This window comes from Trachemys scripta, chromosome 3 (assembly GCF_013100865.1).
Source record: "Trachemys scripta elegans isolate TJP31775 chromosome 3, CAS_Tse_1.0, whole genome shotgun sequence".
In the NCBI taxonomy this organism is placed as follows: domain Eukaryota; kingdom Metazoa; phylum Chordata; order Testudines; family Emydidae; genus Trachemys; species Trachemys scripta.
The window spans coordinates 79,602,243-79,620,926 of record NC_048300.1 but is presented as its reverse complement, the minus strand read 5'-3'; the positions used below and the strand labels follow the sequence as shown (position 1 = coordinate 79,620,926).

At 40.7% G+C, this 18,684-nt stretch overlaps 1 protein-coding gene across 1 annotated transcript in view; it reads right to left on the bottom strand.

The window, feature by feature from the left end:
- Positions 1-18,684, bottom strand: part of WDR27 (WD repeat domain 27) — a 200,446-nt gene that overhangs the window by 1,950 nt on the left and 179,812 nt on the right. The window lies entirely within an intron of this gene.

Below are 18,684 nucleotides of genomic sequence, written 5' to 3'. Positions count from 1 at the left end.
TTCTTCAGCATCCTTTTCCACTATCACGATTTCAACCACCACCTCTACGCTAAGACTCCCTTATCTATTCTACATCCCTGCCTTTTTCTGTTAGTTTCCTCATCTGTGACCTACTTTCTATTGCATCTCCGTAAAATGTCAAACCAAACATGGCGAACATAAAGTGTCTTCTGGAAATCCTCACTTCTCTCTTCCTCTTCAATCACCATCAATAATTTCACTATTCTTGTCATCCAGGTTCACATCTTTGTTGTCATTTGACCTCAATCTCTCCTTTTCTTTCTATACTGTCTATTGCTAAATCTTGCTATGTCTTCCTTTATAACATGGCCAAAATCTGCCCTTGTCTCCATGCCTACTGCCCTAATCTGTCATCTTCACTGCTGCAACCTCAAAACACACCACACCATTTAAATCTATGCAGCATGAGACTTCTAAAATCATATTCTTTACCTGCCACTCCAGCAGTGTCATCCCCTTCTGAAAGTCTCCATTGGTTCCCTCTCTACTTCTGTATCTGAATATTGGAACGATGACAAGTATATAAAATATCTATTCATTCTATCCCTCCTCCTCCCACATATCCTTTTACCCTCCCATGTCGTCATATGTTGAATATAAATTGTAAAATTCTCAGGGCGGAAACCTCATTATTTTTTTTGATACACATAATGCATACCACTGTCTATGGCATTGACGAATATGTCTCACTGTTCTCCATCTGTCTGTAGCCATTGCTAGAGTGATCAAAACTGCCCCCGGGGTGCTAGAACTAGGGGTGCTGCTGCACCCACAGTTTAAAGTGGTTTCCACCATCTACAGGGTTTACAGTTTTATTAACATCTGTTATTTCTTGTTTTATATTTGGATTATAAGATCTTTGGGGAACGGGGTATCTTTTTGTTCTGTGTTTGTCCAGTGCCTAGCACAATGGTGTCCTGCTCCTTATGTGCCATAACTGCGGCTCCTAGGTACTATGGTAATGAATGTGATAATAGTATGGTGCTATATGATGTAGAACAATAATACAATATGCTTTTATTATAATTTACTCTTGTCAGCATTGCAGAACCAACTCAGCTCCAGGAGTGTGAGATAGAATTAAGCTAACCATTCAATAGAATAGAATCTAACTGAAGAATTCTTATTGCTGGTGATGATGTATGAACCAGAAAGAATCCAGTTTCACTTTCAAGGCCAGCAGCTAGACAAAAATTTCAAACTGACTGAACTTGATACTGAATTATTCAAAGGTAATAAACAACAGACATCATAATACAGTTTTAGAATAATTTTGCAGAGTATACCTAAACTGGAAGGATTTATCAGTTTCAAAGAATTGATACTCTTTCTATAAACCTCCTCTATTTTCATTGACAAAACCACACAGCTTTTGAGATTAAAAAGATTTTGAAATTCCAACAGTTTCTTTCAATCAACACTGATGTTTACTTATGCAGCAAAATGACATATTTGCAAAAACAGGGCTGAAAAAAAATGTCCTATAGGTTGAGTCTGCCATCCAACTGAACTGTTTTCCAGTTTTACATTCCATTGCTGAAGGATATGACAAGCCAGTGATGGAGAATTTCATCCCAGCATGTGAACGATCTTAAAAGAATTAGAGACTAGTTCTCAAAATTCCCCAGTGAGGCTAAATTTTGTGCAACTTAGATGAAAAAAAGTATTGCTTGGTCTAAGCTTCTGCAGGCATTTCCACATGTCAACAAGAAAATTACTTTTCCATGTGTGCACTCCCCTTTCCACCCCCCTCACTTCCCACACCATGTAATCCTTATAGTTTCATAAACAGTGACTAAAAATGCAACACTATTTACTACAGAGCTGCCAAGTTTGAGACAGCAGTTGAAAGAGGATTTGTACGGGGATGGAAAAAGAATGTACAGGGTTGGAGCGAGATCAGGAGTCTGTATTCATGAGTCACGTTTGAGTGAGATCTGGTTAATTCTCATAAGAGAATTAATTTAGATAAACTACTGCAAAACTGGCATTTAAATGGCATTTCCACTCAGCTGGTGTACATTAACACAACTGGTAGGCAGGGACTGGCTGACACAAGAACTGGAAAGGGGATCTGGAGACACTGCTCACTGGTTTGAATCCAATCCAGGTTGGAAGAGAGCAAAAGATGTTACCATCTGTCCTCTTTACTGCATCCTATATAAATTGAGTTTGGTGGCCTCACTCCAGTTGCCAGTGTAGACAAAGGCCCACTTCACAATTGGCAACCACATTGGAAGTCTCAGCAGACAGGCTAAAGATGGAATGGGTATGGAGACTGAACTCTTCTTGTACTTGAAAGTGGTGCATCCAGATCAGAATTGAAGCACATTAGAGGTGCTGAGGGGAAGCTTGCACTCAGGGATGTAATGCTGTTTATATGTCACCAAGCACTAAATGTAATGTCCCCCTTCCTACACAACTTGACATCCCCTCTTTCCATGCTCTACTCTTTTCATCACTCATCAAAAGTTCCCATCCTAACCCATTCTGCCTTTTCCCCCTATACCTCTAACAACACTGCCTCTTCTCTTTACTGCTACCATTCCCAGGTCCTTGATGGCTCTGCCCTCTCCTTAATGGTCCCTTGGTTTCTCAACCCACTTACACTGGCTGTAGATTAAAAAAGGCTTCCCCCAACTTCTGCTACTCCCCTGGGTGGATAGTTGCCTCTTCACATGTGCTGCTGTGTATGGCTGTTCCCAGAGCCACCCCTGGTTTTAGGAGGTGTAGTGGGAAGACAGTTTAGGCAGACAGGAAGCTTTAAAAGAAGTCAGTGGCTGCCAAAGGAGCTTCCTGCAGAGAAGATAGGTGTTCGGCATCCTTGCCTGATGATCCTCTGCTTTCCCTTTTGACACTCCCAGTTGCTTCTCCTCCACCCTTTCCTTCCACAGGCCAATCAGTGGCAGAGGAAGGGGTAATTCTTACAATATGACAGTGCCCACTGTGGCTCTTGTAGGACTCTGTAGCTTCACGAACCCCAACCACCACTGGGGTATCTGGGACACAATTTACGTCAATGTTGTACAGCTGCTTTCTGTGTCTCCTCCCAGGACTGTTGATAAAAAGCGGATTTCAGTATCCAAGTCTGTCAATAAAGAACCTTTTAAGAGCAGTGAATGAGGAAACCACGGCATGTTTGGAGGTTCAGTTCAGGTAGGCACTCAGAAGTCCTACCTTGATTAATTGTAACTCATCCAAACCCCTTGAGTCTGCAATGTTCTCTTGTCTGTTTGAGGTAGTTCTATAAAAGTACCCATCATTGTAGTGCTCAGCTACTTACTGAGCTAGACATTGTTCCAGAAATCACAAAAGAATGATTTCTTGTGAAATTTTCACCATTTCCTGCTTCCAGGCTGGTGCATGGAAATTATTATTTTTTTAAGTTATACAAAGTACTCTATCAAATCTCCTAAAAAGTTGGCCAGTATTATAGTAGTAGGATTAAGGGTAAAATTTTCAAAAGCATCTAAATGATACAGGAGCCAAGTCTAATTAGAAGTCAATAGATCTCATGAAAATGGTACTTAGGAGCCTAAGTCACTTAAACACTTTTGAAAAATTTATCCTAAGTCAAATTTTACCATAAGGTCACATAGTGAAATCACAAAGTATGGTTCTACTCTGAAAGGACAGTATATTGAAAACAACACCTTACTCAAAAGACTTACTATTTGTGAGTATTGAAACTCTACTCTTAACTTTACTGATTAATATATACTTTTGCCACTTTTTATTGCTAGAAGCATAGGATAGGCAGAAAATGCAGCTACAAGTGTGTGTCCTGGTTTCAATCAAAGGATTTCTAATTAAATTAAAACTGCAGATTCACTGAAGATTCATGTGTGTGTCAGAAAGAGCCCATCTTGACTTTCAGGCTCTATGATGAGATTACACAGCTAGAAGTTAGAAAAAAAAGTATCTGTAAAATGAGTACATTTGTTGTGGAAATCACTGAAAGACAGAGGAGCCCACGATGACATTTTGACAGAATGTTACTTTTTTCAGAGTATACCTGCATTTTAATTAATAAAATACCTCATTAAATTTTGGTAGAGTTAATTGCAGTTTGTACTAATATAGATCTTGGAGGCTACTGAGTGTTCAAGCCACAGCTCCTTGGATAGTTCTGAATCCAGACACTGGCAGCTATTAAAATTAGGGATGAGAGAACATGCTCAAGTATATTTAGAATCCATTCAAATTTTGAACAAAACATTCAAGCAAAAGAATCAATGTTCTGTGAACAAAACTTCTTCAAATTTATACCAGTGTGTGGTTTCTAGGTACACTTAAGCTACTTTAGCAAAAATCTTTCAGTAGACAGAGGATCAGAGAGTACTTCCCATTATTCCTGCATGTGCAGTCAGCACAGAAATGTAATAGTAACAAAGAGCAGAACAAAAAAGTAGCAATGGAAGAACTAACAGGAAGAAAAGTGGCAAGATAAGGACTGAAAAACTGAAGGTGTCTGGAAAGATTCAGAGGCATATTTCTCAACTCGTTAAGGCTCGCGAAGTGTGACAGACCCAAATGAGGGACACAATCCACACACACACAAAACTTAAAATGGTGTGTGATTCATACCTTTAGTGTAAATAACTAACATTTCAGTTTCATGATTATGCAAATGTTTTTGAACAATAAAAGTGAGGTGATATCAAATTTGTGTGGAATGCAGGTAACCTTGCAACTCAAATGTGCAATGTCCTTTAATATGATGTAAACTCAATTGGTATAGTGAGATGACTGATTTTGCATCTGTTGTTCTGGCAGGGTCTGCGGACATATCTCCATTGCTAGAGTGATCAAAACTGCCCCCGGGGTGCTAGAACTAGGGGTGCTGCTGCACCCACAACTTAAAATGGTTTCCACCATCTACAGGGTTTACAGTTTTGTTTGATGGCTTTCAGCAGCCCCACTACAAAAATTGTTTCATACACCAATGCACGCCCCATAACAGACCTTTCAAGATCCCTGGGTCCTACACAGACCTATCGCAACATGTGGTGTACCTTTTCCAGTGCATTAAATGTCCCAATAGCAACTATGTGGGTGAAACCAGACAAATCCGACACTCTCAGATGATCATTGGTTGTCCAATATCTTGACAGATGAAAGGAGACGTGACGAAGTCGGTCCCTCGGTAGTGCTTACCAATGGTATGGGAAAAAAGCCTGATGTGCGAGCGGCAAACCTTCCCACAATGGCTACAGGTCCACTTGCCAGATAGCGGTTGGAGCATACTCTGCTTCCTGGCTCACCTGTGGGCCTCAGACTGGGCTCTCTGATGGCTCTCCATGGTGACTGCACCAGCCTTAACCTGGCTTCTCCAAACTGAGCGACTGTGGGCAGGATTTTCCCAATTGTCAGTGGGAACACTGAATTTCTTGAGGCCTTGCTTGACCTTGTTGCTATATCGGAGCTTTGTCTTTCCTCTGAGTTGCAGGCGGTTTTTAAGTTGGCCATGCGCTCATGTCCCAACCAGTGAAACCTGCAAACGTCCTGTGTAGTCCGCATAGACTATAGACCAGTTCTCTGAAGGATCTCGTTATTGGTGATCCGTTGGTCTCAAGTAATGAATGAATGAATTCACACAGGAAAGACAAAGACAAAGATAAAAGGCCAAAATACCCTGTCATCTGTGGGCGAACACTTTTCACAAAGCGATCACTCTATATCTGACTTATCAGTTCTCATTCTCAAAGGAAACCAGCACAAAACTTTCAAAAGACAAGCTTGGGAACTTAAATTCATAACTTTGCTAAACACAAAATCATGGACTGAATAGAGACACTGGATTTATGGCTTATTACAATAATCGGTACATCACTAATTCCTCCCCCCCCCTCCACTTCCTAGCTACTTTTCTCCCTCTGCCCATGACTGGAGGCATGTTAATGGGCCACTTTACCTTGAATGGTCCCTTGTATGTGTTAACTACATATGCTAATCAATCTGTTCAAACAGTGACACTTTGAATTAGTTTCCCAGACCTAAAGAAGAGCTCTGTGTAAGCTCTAAAGCTTGTCTCTAATCAACAGAAGTTGGTCCAATAAAAAGATATTACCTCACCCACGTTGTCTCTCTAATCTATAGTATGTGATTAATGAGGGGAGAGAACTTCAATTGGTGCAGCAGAGGTTTTGCTTGGGGAAGTATAGGAAAGACTGGATACTTATCCAGACCTATTCGAATTCTCTCACTTCCCATCACCATGACCACTAATGCCTGTTCATTTCCTTCCTCCCAATGCCGCCACCCCATAGCCTCTTCTGCATTCCCACTCCCCCATATTACCCATGTTCATGGCATCACCCAGTCTTGCCAGACTCCATTGGTAATCTTCTGGGTTCTACAACCTCATTGCTGGGTGCAGGTGCAGGGTTTTGGTGCAAAGTTGTGCATCCTGGGACTTCCCCGTTCAAAAGAGGGGCCCCAAAGTTCAGAAGGCAACTGTGACAGTAATTACCTGAGTTCAGATTTGGGGGGTGGCTGGGGGGAAACTAACTAACACAGACCTGCCAGAGAATGCTGAACATGAGGTGCATGCGTGGCATGGCACATGCGTGATAACTGCATCTTTTAGAACAAGATATTCAGAAAAGCCTGCTTATGCCAGTGGATCAGCAGATGATAGGTGTAGTCCCCTCTCTAACACAAGAAGAACTTAAGAGGGGTGCTTCCAGCACCTGGATTCCTCCACTGAAATAGCAAGGTTTTCAGGGAAAACAGCCATAGACTTTAATCTCCTCAACAGGCAAGCAGTGGGATCTGGGGCAATCCACCGACAGATCATTTCCTCCAGTAAACATTAAGGATACCTTTCTTTGTATTCGCTGTATATATCATTTACATTAAAACCATTCTATATAAATACAATTAGTACAGAACATTGCCCTTCTCAGCAAAAAAAGTTTACCCGAAAGAACTTGAAGGAAGAGCTATAGGAGATAAATAGGAATCATCACTTGGATTCAAGATTACACAAAACAAATAGTTTAGGGAGAAAACATTTCATCTCTTCCTTATCCTAAACACAGAAGCCTTAATTAAGCATAATCCTCCTCTGCTTATTTGATTATAGTGGCCAGCCTGAAGTACAGTAAACCAGGATATTGACAGCAGCACTGATAGGCTATATGGAGGGGTCATATTAAAGTAAAGAAAGCTAAAGATGGAACACAATGGTGGAAGGATGTTAATTGTCCTTTATTTTGGAAAAATTAAGGTGAGCATGAGATTAATTGCAAGGCTTAGAGAATTTTCTTGGAATTCTTCCTAATACAGTATGCAGTTTGCAAAGGAAGCTCAGTGTTACCACATTTTTGGTTTTGAGAAATATCCTTCTATAGTGATGCCATATCAAAGGAGGTGCTGTAAGTTAGAGGTTTGTGGCTTTACAAAGTTCCAGCTGTTTGACTTTAGATGAAGGTATGCATAATACAGATTTTATTTTTGGTATTTCACACCTGACAGGCTTATTGTGTGTGCTATAAATTAGGGAGATACAGTGTTCTTCTGAAATTACTCAGAATTGCTTTCGGATTATTTCTTCATTACAAACACAAACACACACACACATTCCAGCTTGAGCCTGAATATCTACCCCACAATTAAACAGCCCTGCAACCCACAGGTAAGTGGTGAACATGGAGACCTGGGAGATGGGTCGGAAACAAGAGGGAGCAAGGGCTATAATGGCAGAGAGAAAGGAGGGTCAGGGCAAAACTGGGAGGCAAGATCAAACCAGTATATTAGATGCCTATATACAAATGCGAGAAGTATGGGTAATAAGCAGGAAGAACTGGAAGTGCTAATAAATAAATACAACTATGACATTGTTGGCATCACTGAAACTTGGTGGGATAATACACATGATTGGAATGTTGGTGTGGATGGGTACAGCTTGCTCAGGAAGGACAGACAGGGGAAAAAGGGAGGAGGTGTTGCCTTATATATTAAAAATGTACACACTTGGACTGAGGTGGAGATGGACATAGGAGACGGAAGTGTTGAGAGTCTCTGGGTTAGGCTTAAAGGGGCAAAAAACAAGGGAGATGTCATGCTAGGAGTCTACTACAGGCCACCTAACCAGGTGGAAGAGGTGGATGAGGCTTTTTTTAAACAACTAACAAAATCATCCAAAGCCCAAGATTTGGTGGTGATGGGGGACTTCGACTATCGAAATATATGTTGGGAAAATAACACAGCGGGGCACAGACTATCCAACAAATTCTTGGACTGCATTGCAGACAACTTTTTATTTTAGAAGGTTGAAAAAGCAACTGGGGGGAAGCTGTTCTAGAATTGATTTTAACAAATAGGGAGGAACTCATTGAGAATTTGAAAGTAGAAGGCAGCTTGGGTGAAAGTGATCATGAAATCATAGAGTTTGCAATTCTAAGGAAAGGTAGAAGGGAGTACAGCAAAATAGAGACAATGGATTTCAGGAAGGCGGATTTTGGTAAGCTCAGAGAGCTGATAGGTAAGGTCCCATGGGAATCAAGACTCAGGGGAAAAACAACTGAGGAGAGTTGGCAGTTTTTCAAACGGACACTATTAAGGGCCCAAAAGCAAGCTATTCCTCTGGTTAGGAAAGATAGAAAATGTGGCAAAAGACCACCTTGGCTTAACCATGAGATCTTGCATGATCTAAAAGATAAAAAGGAGTCATATAAAAAATGGAAACTAGGACAGATTACAAAGGATGAATATAGGCAAACAACACAGGAATGCAGGGACAAGATTAGAAAGGCAAAGGCACAAAATGAGCTCAAACTAGCTACAGGAATAAAGGGAAACAAGAAGACTTTTTATCAGTACATTAGAAGCAAGAGGAAGACCAAAGACAGGGTAGGCCCACTGCTCAGTGAAGAGGGAGAAACAGTAACAGGAAACTTGGAAATGGCAGAGATGCTTAATGACTTCTTTGTTTCGATCTTCACCGAAAAGTCTGAAGGAATGCCTAACATAGTGAATGCTAATGGGAAGGGGGTAGGTTTAGCAAATAAAATAAAAAAAGAACAAGTTAAAAATCACTTAGAAAAATTAGATGCCTGCAAATCACCAGGGCCTGATTAAATGCATCCTAGAATACTCAAGGAGCTAATAGAGGAGGTATCTGAGCCTCTAGCTATTATCTTTGGAAAATCATGGGAGATGGGAGAGATTCCAGAAGACTGGAAAAGGGCAAATATAGTGCCCATCTATAAAAAGGGAAATAAAAACAACTCAGGAAACTACAGACCAGTTAGTTTAACTTCTGTGCCAGGGAAGATAATGGAGCAAGTAATTAAGGAAATCACCTGCAAACACTTGGAAGGTGGTAAGGTGATAGGAAATAGCCAGAAGAACAAATCGTGTCAAACCAATCTGATAGCTTTCTTTGATATGATAACGAGTCTTGTGGATAAGGGAGAAGCTGTGGATGTGATATACCTAGACTTTAGTAAGGCATTTGATACGGTCTCACATGATATTCTTATTGATAAACTAGGCAAATCAACTTAGATGGGGCTACTATAAGGTGGGCGCATAACTGGCTGGATAACTGTACTCAGAGAGTTGTTATTAATGGTTCCCAATCCTGCTGGAAAGGCATAACAAGTGGGGTTCCGCAGGGGTCTGTTTTGGGACCGGCTCTGTTCAATATCTTCATTAACGACTTCGATATTGGCATAGAAAGTACGCTTATTAAGTTTGCAGATGATACCAAACTGGGAGGGATTGCAACTGCTTTGGAGGACAGTGTCATAATTCAAAATGATCTGGACAAATTGGAGAAATGGTCTGAGGTAAACATGATGAAATTTAACAAAGACAAATGCAAAGTGCTCCACTTAGGAAGGAAAAATCAGTTTCACATGTACAGAATGGGAAGACACTGTCTAGGAAGGAGTACGACAGAAAGGGATCTAGGGGTTATAGTGGACCACAAGCTAAATACGAGTCAACAGTGTGATGCTGTTGCAAAAAAAGCAAACGTGGTTCTGGGATGTACTAACAGGTATGTTGTGAGCAAGACACGAGAAGTCATTTTTCCGCTCTACTCTGCACTGGTTAGGACTCAAGTTAGGACTGGAGTATTGTGTCCAGTTCTGGGCACTGCATTTCAAGAAAGATGTGGAGAAATTGGAGAGGGTCCAGAGAACAACAAGAAGAATGAGTAACAGTCTTGAGAACATGACCTATGAAGGAAGGCTGAAAGAATTGGGTTTGTTTAGTTTGGAAAAGAGAAGACTGAGAGGGGACATGATAGCAGTTTTCAGGTATCTAAAAGGAGGCAGGAGAAAACTTGTTCACCTTAATCTCTAAGGATAGAATAAGAAGCAGTGGGCTTAAACTGCAGCAAGGGAAATTTAGGTTGGACATTAGGAAAAAGTTCCTAACTGTCACGGTGGTTAAACACTGGAATAAATTGCCTAAGGAGGTTGTGGAATCTCCATCTCTGGAGATATTTAAGAGTAGGTTAGATAAATGTCTATCAGGGATGGTCTAGACAGTATTTGGTCCTGCCATGCGGGCAGGGGACTGGACTCGATGACCTTTCGAGGTCCCTTCCAGTCCTAGAATCTATGAATCTATGAAAAACCCGAGCCCTGACAGCTTGAGTCAGCTGACATAGGCCAGCCATCGGTGTTTAATTGAAGTGTAGACATTCCGGTAGGGACATCCAGAGCGTGGAGGTTGCATCCCTGACCATCTTGGCTAATAGCCACTGATGGAGCTATATTCCATGAACTTGACTAATTCTTTTTTTAACCCAATTATTTCTTTTGTTTGTTTTATATCTGTTGCCTATTAATTTCATTGAGTGATCCCTAGTTCTTGTGTTCTGTGAAAGGATAAATAACACTTTCCTATTCACTCTCTCCATGATAAAGCAGTGAGACGGAATCAGACGTTCTAATTTGGGTAAGAACACTAGCAAGGTACTCAGCTGGTGTATATTGGCATGACTCCATTGATTTCAACTGAGCTACACTGATTTACACCGGCTGAAGATCTGGCCCATTGTGTCTCCCTAAATCATCCCTGAAGCTTCATACAGATCAATAACTCTTCACTTCCTATCCTAACCTGCTGCACAGAACTAATGAGAATTGTTAAAACAGTTGCTGCAGTTCACTCTAGAGGTAACCACATTTCTGTTTCTGAAGTAGTAATTCCCTATGCATAGTTTGTATATTAGTTTAGATTTGCAAATTATTTTTGAATACTTCATTTTCTAGTCTATTCTTTTCAGATTCTTATGCAATGTCCATCATTGTGGTAACTAAAGTGATTAAAGGAACTATATAAAAGTGTGGCATACTGTGTTATTATTTATTATATACTAGAGCTGCATATGGGAATGGGGGGAGAGTAAATGACAAAGATGACATTGCCTGCGGCACTTTATTTCAAAGGACATCCTGCCAGTGATTAATGTCTGTGCTGGATGAATGTGAAGTATGTATTCAATTCTGCCTTTGAAATATGACTCGAGCAGTGCTGCCAAAATATATTCTTCTCAGGACAAACATTTCACTAGTTCTGAAATCCGCAGACAACTTGAAAGCTAGGTCTTACAGATTCATAAATTTTAAGGCCAGAAAGGACTGTTAGATCACCTCATCTGACCTCCATCATAAACACAGGACAAAGAACTTCACGCAGTAATTTCTGCATTAAGACAACTGTTTGTTTGAGCTTTGGCATATATTTTTAAAAGACAGTTAATCTTCACTTAAAATCTGTTAAGTGACAGAGAATCCACCATGTCCCCAGATAATTTGTTCCAATCATTAATTACCTTCACTGTTAAAACTCTGTGCCTTATTTCCAGTTTAAATTTGTCTTGCTTCAACATCCAACCACTGGATTTCATTATGTCATTTTCTGCTAGATTAAAGAGCTGTCTACTATCATAAATCTCTCCCCCAGAGGTACTTGTTGATCATGATCAAGTCAAACTCTTAACTTTCTCTTGGATAAACTAAATAGAATGAGCTTCTTAAGAATATTCCTATAAGGTTAGTTTTCCAGACCTCAAATAACCCTTGTAGCTCTTTTCTGAACCCATTCCAATTTTTAACATCTTTTTTGACATGTGGACACCAGAATTGGATACTGTATTCCAGTAGCGGTCTCACTAAGTAACGGCTGTATATAGATGGAATACCATCTTTCTATTCCTTCTAGATATTCCACTGCTTAGGAGGGAATTACACATTCTAACTTGGGTAAGAACACCAATCAGGCACTCAAGCCTCCTAACTACAACATTGCATTGAAACCTCCTGCTCTATTGGTTATCTACCATGACCCTTAAGTCCTTTTCATTCATCCTACATTCCAGGATACAACCTCCATCCTGTGTAATCTACATCCTTTGTTTCTAGATGTATGACCTTGCATATGGCTGTGTTGAAATGTGTGTTGTTCCAATGAGCCCAATTTACTAAGCAGTCGAGTTCAAACTGTATGACTGACCTGTCATTATTTACTGCTCCACCAATTTTTGTGGCATGTGCAAACATTACTAGCAATGATTTTATATTTTCTTCCAGATCATTTATACAGATATGAATAGCATTGGACCAAAAACAGATCCCTGCAAGACCCCACTAGAAATACATCTATTGGATGATGATTCCCCATTTACAATTGCTTTTTCAGGTCTATCAGTTAACCACTTCTTAGTTCATTTCATATGGGATGCAGATTTTATACAATGCTAATTTAAAAAAAATGAATGTCATGCAGGACTAAATCAAATGCACTACAGAAGAAGCCTACAAGGTCAACAATGTTACCTTTATCAGCCAAACATGTCTTCCTATCTATGAGATTACATCTTCCTTTCTGAATACAGAGCAGAAATATTTATTGAATACATCTGTCTTTTCTGCATGCATCATAATTTTTACATCCTTGTCTTGTACTAGATCTGTAACCATTGCAAGGAATTTGTACTCCACGCCTCTTCTACACACTTTATCTTTCTTAAGTAGGGTGTATTCAGCGATTTTACCAATTTCAGCTGTCAGTTATTCCAGTTGGTTACCCTGAAGACTGAGCATTGAGACCAAAGCAGTACAAGCCATACATCCTCCTCTCACTAGAGAAGGTGGCCCACAAAGCCCCCCAGCAAAACTCCGTAATCTTACAGCACTTATCTAGCCAATTTTTTACTCTGATATCTTGTGCTATCGTCTCTGAAATGTGGACTAGGAACTACTTCTAAGATCACCTGTACTTTCCTTTCCTTCAGCTCCCTTCTGAGATCCCTGAAGCTTTTAATGATCTGCAAAATGTCTTCCAAAGCAGTCCAAAGAAGTGGGCTGTAGTCCACGAAAGCTTATGCTCTAATAAATTTGTTAGTCTCTAAGGTGCCACAAGTACTCCTGTTTTTTTTTCCAAAGCAGTGTCATTCATGCCAATATCTTTCATAACCAACAGATTCTTGTCCGCAGGATTCAGAGTCCCATTCAGTCCCTCAGTGATGTGTATTGTCTTTGCTTTAGAAAGACAGCCCACATCCTGTTGTTCTTTTGCCCCCTACTGAACATTTTATCCACTCTCAGTAATTTTGATTCCCCGATGAAGACTGTCTGCGGTCTTCTTTTGAACATCTTTGATGTCCTCAAGGATTAGGCTGAGCATCCATCCTCAAGTGTATCCTGGGGAGATCCCTGTTCCTCCTCTCAACTGGAATATTCTAGTGCATTATAAGCAGCTTCTGCACTGAGTACCTGAAAGTGATTAGATATCGCTACATGAGGTGAATTTCTCCTGGTCCTCTTTCCTCCAGAAATCTCAGACTGTCCATCTTCTACTTCTGACTGTACAGAATGTCTCCTGCTTCCATTTTCTTATTTTGTCACAAACTGCCAGTTCTCCTCTCTGTTTTCCATTCTCTCCTGTTCCCTTGAAACCAATTCATTCTCCAGCTGTGTCCGTGGAGGTGCTGCCCACAGCTGGTTGTCCAAGAACTCTTCTGTCTCTCTGATGCTATACAAGGTCAATCACTGCCCTTGAGACCTCAGATTTTTTCTTCCAATACAGCCATCGACTTGTACTTTGTGCATAGGAAGTCTCTATCTTCAGACAAAAAATAGAACATGGCACAGCCCTTGCAGTTTACAATAACTTTTCCATTACTGGGTATGTAGAGCTGTATATGAGGGAAAATTTTTTCCTACAGTTTAGCTTGCAACCTCCCTCAGAAACTTACCTGTTAGCCTCTTCTGTTTGCCTGCTTAGGAGTTCACTTAACAATTATTTATATTCTTGGATTCATTTAGTCAGCGCTGCCCCGTCACAGAGACTCCAAAAAAAGACTGCTTTCACCTGACCTGCCCAGGTGCCTAATAGCCACACAGCCCTTGCAGAAATCCAGCCAATGGACAAACAGATCTCACACATAACTCCTCAAGTCCCGTTACCAGTATCTACAACCACTGCATAAAAATTCCGCTGGTAGACTCTCCTCATTGCCTGCCAATGTAATGCAGTACTCTCTCGATTAGATTCTGTCTGCCTTTGTTCAAGGAAAGAGGAACAAATATCAGACAAATGACAACATTAAGTTGTTAGCATGGATCATCCTGGTGATGTCCCAAGCAACCAGTTCAAACAGGGGATGATAACCAGGCAACAGGATTCCAGGTGGCAAAGGTATGTACAGTATATCTTTTTTAACCTTAATTTCAATCATAGTCATAGCTGTTTGTTGTTCCAGACGCCTATGCATAAAATGGAACTTCCTTATTTGTTCATTTCCTTTCTACGAGGTTTTCTAGAACAGTCAAGATACAATTCTGTGGATTAGGACAAAATAGCGGGCAACAGTATTTCCTGGTTCAAATTAAATGTAGAAAACAACTTCAATCTGACTTCAGGCAGTGTCATGAGGATTACAAAGTTCAGGGGATAATCATCTAGGTGGTCCTTGTACCTTACAGAATAAGGGTATGCAGCTCCCTGAATTTTCTGGCAGAAGAAATTGCAACAAGAAATAGGATCATCAGGTACAGTAAACAGACATTATTTTGAGGGGCTCAAAGGGAGATGCTGTGAGAACACTGCAAACCTAATTTTAATAGAAGAACAGTTTCAATTTTTCTGTGATTTCTGTGATTGGAAAAGTGATCCACTGCACCCAAGAATGCTACAACATTTGTGCAATATGCCATAACTAAAGCGTCAATCAAAACCAAATCCAGATAAGGTTGCGGGAATTCCTGAACCAGAAGGAAAATATTTCCCTATACAGTAAGGAAAAAGACTGCTTCCAGGAGAATACCTTGGCAAACGTGACCTTATCTGACAATGTCCTCTTTCTTTCACACACCTTCCTCTTGGTTGCTTTTATGACGACTACTACCCTATACTCCGCTTTTTCAATACATAATTTATGTCAATTTGCATTCACATATACCAACATATGAGGCATAATTTACACCACCATTTAAGTCACCTGTTTGGTCTTTCAGCTTTGCATGATTCTGACAGAGTATGCATTTCTGTAAGTTAAGTATTTAAAGCCAAATTCTTTGCTGGTGTAAGTGGTCAAAACTCCATAGAAGTCAGTTGATTCCAACTTCTCCCCTCCTATGGCACAGTATATGTTTAAAAATCCCTACAGAAACCCAGCCTGCCTTTTATCAGTTGTTATCACAGGTGTTTATTTACCTTGCTAGATATTTTAAGTCACATCTTCTTCCCACGCAATCAACACTTGGTATATTTTGCATAAAATCAAAAATTACAAACACCGAGGCCTGGATCCACAAAGGAACTTAGGTGTTACAAAGCTGAGCATTGCAACTCCTACCTTTTAGATACCTAGAAAATCACAGAACACTGCAATCTACAACGCCTAAATTAGGTGCCTAGGCTCCTATACAATGGAGATAGAATATAATCCACAAAAAACAGCATGCTAGGCAGCTCCCCACCTAAGCTAGCCAATGGGGAATGTTAATGAGGGGTGTGTCCTTAAGCCACATCCCTCTCACAGAATTAAGCACCTAAATCCAGGCTGCAGGGAGGTGCTTATCTCTGCTAGCAATCCACAACCAGGAACCCCTCTCCTGGAATCAAGTAGCTAAGTCATTTCTTGTGAGAACAAGTGAGGCACCTGTCTCATCGCACACAAACAGGCAGGTGGTGAGGGAGCTCAACAGTAAGTGCAACTTACCTGGGATGTAGGAAACCTGGATTCAATTCCTTGCTCTGCTGGGGTGTGGGTGGAGAATTTGAATAGGGTCTCCCACCTCTCAGGAGAGTGTGCTGAGCACTAAGCTATTCTGGTGTGAGTCTCAATCTCTTCTGTTGAAGCTGTTCTACTGTGTACAAACACTTGAGAGTCACTGGGACAAAGAGAGAGAGAGAAAGAGACAGTGCACGCATGCTAGAATGACTCTATAGCCTGGTGGTCAGGACACCGAGGTAGGAGACCCAGTGTCCAGCCCCCCTATTCCAATGACTCTTCATTTATCCACAGCGGGACAGCTTCAACAGGCAAGACTGAGGGAGCCCCACTTCAGAATATCCCATAGCTTAATGGTTGGAGCACTCAGAGGTAGAAGACCCCTGTTCAAATCTTCTCCCCCCACTTCAGGCAGGTAAGTATCTTAACCCCTGGACTAAAAGTTATAAGGTGGGCACTGGGACCACCATCACTGGCCAGATTTTGAATGGGGCTTAGTCCAGTAGGTGGCCTCTGAGCATACAAGTTAGGCAGAGGAGCACCTATCTTCCCCTGGTTTGTGGATCTTTCTGGATCTTAGGTGGGAGATAGGAGTCTGGATGCCTAGGGAGAGGCAGCAGTGTACACGCCTAGAGGTAGAAACGTAGGCGCCTAGGGAACTTTTACTGCAAAAATGTAGGCCCTAAATGACTTTAGGTGCGTACAGGGTTAGCAGCAGCTGACCAGAAATTCTGTGGATTGCAGTGTAGCCTGAAATAGAGACATAGGTGCCCTAAATCTGGGATTAGGCACCTAAATCCCTTTATGGATCTTGGCCCAAGTTTTAGGGCTAAATATCGGACTGGTGGTGCTTGAAGCAACAGACATTTACTCCTGCAGTAGGAGTTGCAAACAATGGCATAGTTCAGAACTCCTTCAAGAAGATGGTCTGAAGAAGAAAAGGCAGTTTAACTTGAGTTTGTTTGCTTTAAGCAAGTGTAAGAAACAGCATAACATTAATTCACAGCAGCAGTCAGCAAGCATATTCAGGATGGCCTAGTCTGCCACTGCATTGTCACAAAAGCATAAAGAGGTTTCTCAAAGAGAAGTGAGCAGTGCTGCTGCATTTGGAATGTGCAACGTATTAAAATTAAGAAGAGTGATCAATGTAGCACACAGAAGCCAGGCAAATCTTTGTTGTGGTGTTATGGTAACTGGTCTGTTGCAAATTCCGTGAATATATTTTTCTCAGACACATATCACACTCTGATCTGCTCAAAGTTTTGGGATTTCCTGTATTTGTGTCTAAGGAAGAATGGTCCAATGACTAGGGCACTAGCCTAGGACTTGAGACACCTGGGTTCAAGTCTGTGTTCCACCAAAGACTTCCTGTATGACTTTGGGCAAGTAACTGTGTCTCTTGGTGCCTCAGTTCCTCATGTGTAAGCCCCTTCATTTTCAGTTTACACTAATTTTTATCCCCCAAATCCTGGGTTTTACAAAAAGTATTCTTTTTTTTTTTCTGATTTTCACCCTATTTTTGTATCATTCACATATATAAAAAATAACTTGTATTAGGAAAATACAGTACATTGCATGAGACATTTATTACAATGATACATTAGTCTGTGTGAATATACAAAGCTATCTGTTGAAGTAAGGCTATGTATTAGTCTAGAAGATACACACAATTAACCAGGGGTTCTCAAACTGGGGATCGCGAGGTTATTACATGGGGGGTCGTGAGCAGTCATCCTCCACCCCAAACCCTGTTTTGCATCCAGCATTATAATGGTGTTAAATATATAAAAAAGTGTTTTTAATTTATAAGGGGGGTCACACTCAGAGGCTTGCTATTTGAAAGGGGTTGCCAGTACAAAAGTTTGAGAACAAATAGGCACGCACGCAAACTCTGAAATGTGTGCGCATCTGAGTGTACTGATGAATCTCACGCCCACCACGTACACATTTCAAGCTGTTAGTAGATCACGGTTTAAAGATTTGACACAGTAAAATGTGAAGAAAATGAAAATTGGTATCAGAATACGTTTCAGAACATAAGGAAGTATTCGAAAGTTTTTAAAAAACAAAAACAGGAGAAAAGGATAAATTTGAGTGTTTGTGCTGCAAATGGTGTGGCATCGAAGTTGATACTCTGGCTGACCAGATTAAAGAACATTTGGAGACCAAATGACATTTAAGACTAAAACAAGAAGGTGAAAATAGAAACAAGCAAACATTGGAATTAGCATTTATCCAGATACAACAGAAAGAACAAGATCAACACAATGTACTAAGTGAATTTATATGTGCCCTCCGCTTTTCAGAGCAGCTACTAGGCCTTGCTCATGGTTCTTTGTACAAAATTATTGTCCCGCTGCAAAATCCTTGCCAAATTCAATCAATCTGATCAAGAAATATTTGGAGGAGAATGATGTTGCTCCGACCAACAAAATTAAAGAGAGATTGACTGGAAATATAGT